Genomic DNA, 7035 nt, shown 5'->3' on the forward strand with positions numbered 1-7035 from the left:
TTTAATTCCTTAACAAGGGAGATGACAGAAATTGTCAATTCCTTCACCTCGCTCCGCATCATACTTTTCTTTGGGAATTGCTGGTACTCTTTTTATACAAAAATCTGCTCAGAAAATCACTGAGCAAATGTTTATTATTCATCCTTTTGAAACAAAAAAAGAAAGAACAACATCTGCTCTGCCGTTATCATCCATCTGCCTTAGCCATTTCTCCCTGCTCTCTTCTACGGATTTCCCCTCTTAACCCGCAGCATGTAATAACTATCATCTGCCATGCCAATGAGCCATGTAGTAAAACCGCCAGTCTTTAAATTTATCTAGGCTAATCTCAGAGCCGTCACGGCAGCCATTATAAGGGGAAACGGTGCCTTATTTGGTGCGGCTGTGTAGGAGGAAGAATGAGTGGGAGGGCACTCCTAAGGATGTCATTTGGAAAACCCCTCACCTTCTCGATGCAGAGTTGATGGTGGGTTGCAGCTGGTGAAAAGGTGTAATGAAAATGGGTTGGATACTGGATGTTAATCATTTTTCCCATGTTTATTTTGCTGTAAAGAAAAGAAGCATCTTGCTTACATATCATGTTAGATGGTACTTGAAAAGACCTTGAGCCATTTTTGTTGTTTCCAGTTTACTGTAGCGCTTTCCAGCTTTACTTGTCTTGTTGTGGTCTGGCTGTCAGGCTTCTCAGCTGACAAGTGACGGCTATGGCATGAGCCAGCGAGACCCATGGGAGGCGAGGAGATGTCTTATGAAATATGTTGCGGCTCTTAGCCACGGAGTCACTTTCCTATCCTGCTGCGCCGCTTTAAAAGCACCGCTGCGCTGCCCCGATCCTGCACATTGTACCCCATGTGAAATGTTAAGTGAACTTGCATACATTTACATTGCTGCTCCACTGTAATGCTACGGTGGGGATAATGAGCAATCAACATGTGAACGGGTCCACCTCTGCACAGTAACGATATGCATTGCTTAATATTTTCACAAATTAATCTCCCGGGTTCTTTGGGTGTTTCTTTAAAGACTTCACTGACAAAGTTTTGAAAGTTCTAAAAGTCAAGCAGTCCCTTCATTTTCTGTTATCTCATTAAAATGAGGACCAAGTCAAATAGAACAAAGCTATTGATGAGAACAATTGATTGGACTATGGGAAGTAACAAAAGACTGAAATTCAACATCCCTCAAACGATCTCAGTACTGTCTCCGCACAGTAAACACCGCACATCTCATCCCCAGCTGTGAATCTCCCTCTTTCAACACTAATATTTACCTCCCTAATAAAAGTCATTGTTGTGCGTCTCGCTCTAAATCAGGCCTGCTTCTGTCGGGGATGACAGAGGAAAATATAAAGCATCTCTCACAGTGATGGAAAGCTCCCGAGGCTTGTATTAGCTTGGTGGAAAAGACAGCCCTCATAAGGTTTTGCTGCATGAATCCAACTGTGCGTGAAGCTGTACAATCTGTTTCTGGCTCTCTTTACTGTTAAGCCAATTAAATACTTAGGAAAAATAATCATTAACAGAGATTAACATTTCAAATGAATGATGATTTCATCTGCTGATATGGAAGTTTGAAAATGCACATTCATTGCATAATATAGTAGCTGTGTACTTTTAACTAAAGCCATTAGTCACAGTGTAATGGCAGTTGGCACATCTTTAGCTTCTGCAATGTGATTGTTTTCTAAATGAAAAACAATGTGCAGGTAGTGTCGTAATCTAAAGGAATGTGAGCTATATATTATTTCAGGCATTCGATTTGCATAACATGACTTAGTTTAGCTTATTTGCTGCAGAATTACAGCGATATGAAGCTAGCTATCACCCGCTGCTTGGTTCTAGGGAACAGTTAGCCTTCACTCACACCTTCTTTCCTCAACTACCACATTGTTACATCAACATAGTAAACCACAAAAAGTAACCACAAACACACACTTTTTGAAATGTAAATAAAGGATTTGTATACTGATATCCAAAGGCACCCCTCTGACCCACAAGCTAACAGTGTTAGCTAATCGCGGTTTCATTTGGGGTAAATAGAGGCTTAGGTGGTCTTCCTAAATCACATTTAATTGCAAATATAAACGATGTGTTTGAAACACACACCTCTTAGGGTGGTAGTTCACCTGGTTTGAGCGTGTGCCCCATGTACTAAGGCTCAGTCCTTACCCCAGCGACCCAGGTTTGAGTCTGCAGGCAACTCTTTACGGCGTGTCAGTGCCCCTCTCTCTCCCACATTTCCTGTCTTCAACCCTTCCTCTCAAATAAGGTCAAAAGCCCCAGAAAATAATCTGTAGTAAATACCCGACATACCTTTTACCGGTGATAGCACGGAGTCTCTGGAGAGTTTCAGCAATTTGGACAGTTGTGGAGGAACTAACTCTGCTAGCTAATTCACAAGCTAACGGTCAATTTCAGCTTATATGGTGAGAGTACGCTGGTCACCCTAAATCAAATGTTATTGTTTAAATAACAATGCAGTGAAAAATACATACTATTTACATTTTTTCCCAATCATTTCCTAAAAAATGTACTGGTAAGAATTAGCAAATTACTAATTATAGTGAACATGCAGGCAAAGGTGTATTATTAAGTTTATAAGATGAGGACCTTCTTTAAAATAAATGCTCCATTTAAACCCATGTAAATATTTATGTAAGTATCATATTGAATATTCTTTATAAATGTCAAATTGTGTGCTTACAGACAAATTGCCTGTTGAGCTGACTAAAAGACTCGGCTGGCATTTGATTGAAAATAATTGATTGGAGGTCACAAAAAAATGTCTCTGCTTTACCAATTAGTGCCAAATTACATTGTTCTTCCCAGACACCTTCATTGGAATATATTAGGAAAATAACATGAATTTACGAACCCTTAAAGTGCTACCAGATAGAAGTTTCCAAATGCAGGATGAGTTATTAAAAATATTTAAACATATTTCAAGAAAAGAGTAAGATTTAGATATATCTCAAAATCTTTCTCTTTATACATACTATATACAGCATATCCATACATACATACATACATACATACAGTGGGGGAACAAGTATTTGATACACTGCTGATTTTGTAGAGGTCTGTAATTTATCATAGGTACACTTCAACTATGACAGAATATCACATTGTATGATTTTTAAATAATTAATTTGCATTTTATTGCATGGCATAAGTATTAAATAAGTACCTATGATAGTACCTACATGCTTTGTAAGTAGGAAAACCTGCAAAATCAGCAGTGTATCAAATACTTGCTCTCTCCACTGTGTGTGTGTGTGTGTGTGTATGTATGTGTGTGTGTGTGTGTGTGTGTGTGTGTGTGTGTGTGTGTGTGTGTGTGTGTGTGTGTGTATATATATATATATATATATATATATATATATAAACTCCCAAAATGCTTTTTTACCCTCCAACGTTTTATATGAGATGGGGTTTATTTTGGGACACAAAAAAAAGAGCTTGCACATGTTTCTTTATTTGATTTCACTGCCTTAACAAATTAAAGCTGACAACACTTGTGTTAAACATTCAGGATAATGTTGTTACAAGGTTTCAGTTGTGTGCCTTAAAAAAGAAAAGAAGTTGATTTACATTACAGTGGAACGCAAAGCACTTAACGCAGTGGGCCACACTGTATATCTGGATGCAAAAGAAATGTAAGACAGAGGTCAGAGTGATGAAAATGACTGTGGAGTGTGAAAATGTGGGGTAATCTTTACGGCTCGTGCTAATGCGCCTTTCCGACAAGAGAAGAGAAGACAGAGAGAGAGAGAGATGTACAGTAGCCAGCAGTGAAGAGTAGCTGCTGCCAAATGCACCGAGGGCTAGGCAAAGAAGAGATCCCGCCATCTGGGCCGCTCGAGGCGAGGCTGAAAACAACTCCGGCTCCATCACTGACTCTCAAACTCACATTCACACATTGGTTTTTATTTGACTCTGTGTTTTTTTCTTCTTTTTTTCTTTGCTCTTTTGGCCTATCATCCCATTAAACCGTCCCGACTTGACAACTGTGTCTTTCTCAAGCTGTCTTCTCGCTCACACTTGGCTCTTTCAAATCCTCCCCCCTCTTCCTCCTCCTCCTCTTCCGGCTCTCTCCCCCTCTCAAGGATTTATCACTCTTAATTATCTTAACCATCCCGCTTCATACTCGGCTTGTATCTAGCATATTTAATCTGGGATTCAGCAGGGCTATTAGTTACACTCAACATGCAGAGGCTAATTGATTTAAGGAAGCAAGATTTGCTTATTGATGCTGATGGGTTTAACTAAAAAGCTAATAAACGAGGGTGGAGACTAGAAAAGGATGGATAGGAGTAAAAAAAGAAAAGCTCAAGCGGCAGAGGAGAGTTTCTGCTGTCTGTGTAAACTTTAGATTTCTTTCCCATGCTTTGATGTCCAAATTAGTTTGTTTTGACTTTGCCCGAGCTCGGGGAGTATCGTGCATGGTAATAGGGGTTCGGAACTATTTTTCCGTCTTCCCCTGATTTACATCGGCTAACCGTGGTCAGGATAAATATTTTTGGTTGGTGGGGGAAACAGAACAGCAAAACAGATGTCTGTTTAAATGTCATGTTTGTCGCCGAAGCTGTGCTGACATTTCAATCCCAGACTTTCACCTCTCGGATTGGTTCGCTGTGAGTCATTACCAGAATCAGGTTGAGTCAGAGCTGTTGTTGTGAATAAATATGATCTAATTGATAGCTGACCTCTCACATTAACAAGCAAATGTGACCAAACCAGCGCACACTAATATGACTTAACTATGTTTGTGTGCATCCGTGTTAGTTTTTTCCTCATTTACTTCTGTGTGCGTGACTCCTACTGCATATGCAGTTAGGGCGGCTGGTGGCCACGGATATTGATAATGGCGTTGGGGACACTCAGCGTCTTGTCTATTAATCACACTGCTGAGCAGTGACCTTTCTCCAAGCCCACTGCTTTGGGCCGAGCCACATCCCCTGCCTCGCCCCCCTAACTCCCCCTGGGAGTAGCAGGCTGACATCACTCAACCTGTGTCCGCTAATGTCAGCCCCGAGCCTGGCCGCAGAGGCTCAGCGGCCCTGCGTGGCGCCCTCGGACACAGCCCTGGATGACAGAGACATTGATCACTCAGGAAGCTCAGGTTGTCTGGAGGGAGGGGGGAAGGGGGCCTTGTGTTTGTGTGTGTGTGTGTGTGTGTGTGTGTGTGTGTGTCTGTGTGTCTGTGTGTGTGTTTTGATACAGCAGCAATTGAGACTGGTGAGCCTAATTAGTCTTCACATCTGGGCCTAATGAGCGAATCAAGACCCATCATTGATCAGGGATCAACTGGCCTTGAGCTGTGCCCTGATTGGTTAAGAGTTGCACCAACGCTGTGAACTCCCGGGTTAAGCATTCCACACACAACTAATTATTTATTTAGAAGACTCTACATAAGTGGATACATTATGGATCGGCAAAAAAAGTTACATCTTAATTGTGTCTGTGTTTCCATTTCATGACGTGAATTTGAATATGCACACAGAGGACAGCGTTGCTTTAATAAAGGGACAGTACAATCATGTAAGTGCTGAAACACAAATAAAGGCATTGTGATTAATTTGCAAATGTGATTAATTTGATGCAATACATCTAAGCTAAGATATGTAAATTTTGAAATAGAGTGCTGTCTCATGATGATGCATTGTCAAGCTCCATGTTATGCTGTATAATAAGGTCTTTCAATAACAGGATTCACGGATTCAAAAGTGTATTTGTAATATATACAAGTATTATGTGTAGTTAAATGCAATGTGGTGTCTCACTATGTTGTGCTAAAAGACTACTAAAATAAGGATACGATGGTAAGAAATGAAATATGCAAATATGCAACGTACACAAATTATAGCATGGCGTAAATAGTAATTGCATTTTGAGATATCTGACATATTAAAGAAAGCGTTCCTAATGCCGTACTTCTAAGCTCATTGTGTGAATGAAGCCAGACAGTTACTCTTAAGTAAGGTGTTTTTTTCAATTCAAAGTGGAAAGATAAATGTATTTTATTTTTTTCTTTGAATATCAACAAGAAGTAACGTCAACCAACATCGCTTAGAGCTCTTTCAATGTATATTTGTGTATGTAAATCAAGCTTTAAGGCTTAATGTGCAGCTCTGAGGCTTGAAATGACTGTTAGATCTACACATTTTCTGGTTTCTTCCATATTTCACAGCACTGCTGTCTTTTTTGTTGTTGTTGTTGCAAAAAGACACAGTGGAATCCGGCTTGTCATTTCTGGTCAATAAATTCTTTTGTAAGCCTGCTTGTTGGCAGCTGCACCAGACAACGGGACACTATGGCCTAAGGGATTCCCTCAACATCCAGGAACATCCTGTCTGGCGGATGCAGCACCTGTTGTCAGGATGGAAAAGGCATATGCACAAACACCAGCCGCAGTAACACGGGAGCGATCGTAGCCGTGGGACCTATCGACGCTTACCCGCTGCTAGTACCAGCTCTACTCGGCTCGGCTCGGCTCAGCTCGACTCGGCCACGGTGCCACCTTTTTCCCATTGCACATTTAGTAACTCGTCATGCATGAGGCGAGCGCGGCTGGTCGTCATAGCGACGCAGCAGGAAACTGCCTTGACCTAACGTGACACACACACAGAACTTTAAAGGTGTGATGTTTTTGACTCTCGGCATGGGGCTGTTGCCACAGACAGAAGACACATTTAGTTTCAAAAGAAGCTGGAGGCAGCAAAGAAAAGAAAACACCGCTGGCTAAACTATTTATACACAGCGGGTTTGTTCAGGACACCCCCGTCCATCACTAGCAATGTTGATGGCAGAGAGTGAAAAAAAGCACTTGTTGGCAGTAGGGCTAGGCAATATATCAATATTATATTGATAGTGTGATTCAAGACTAGATATTGTCTTAGATTTTGGATATCGTCATATCTTAAAATGGCAAAAGTGGTGTCTTCCCGGTTTTAAAGGCTGCGTAACAGTAAAGTTATGTCATTTGCCTTTACCCAGTTAGTCATCATATCCACATTACTGATGATTATTTATTAAA

General features: G+C 40.9%; 1 long non-coding RNA gene across 1 annotated transcript; it reads right to left on the reverse strand.

Annotated features, from left to right (window-relative positions):
- Positions 1-1414: 1414 nt before the first annotated feature.
- Positions 1415-6778, reverse strand: LOC117938999. The gene is made up of 4 exons (XR_004655516.1): positions 6451-6778; positions 6312-6317; positions 2100-2107; positions 1415-1425 (listed from the first exon to the last, which is right to left on the reverse strand). It is a non-coding gene; the product is annotated as an uncharacterized LOC117938999 (long non-coding RNA).
- Between the last annotated feature and the right edge of the window lie 257 nt (positions 6779-7035).

Source organism: Etheostoma cragini, chromosome 23 (assembly GCF_013103735.1).
Source record: "Etheostoma cragini isolate CJK2018 chromosome 23, CSU_Ecrag_1.0, whole genome shotgun sequence".
In the NCBI taxonomy this organism is placed as follows: domain Eukaryota; kingdom Metazoa; phylum Chordata; class Actinopteri; order Perciformes; family Percidae; genus Etheostoma; species Etheostoma cragini.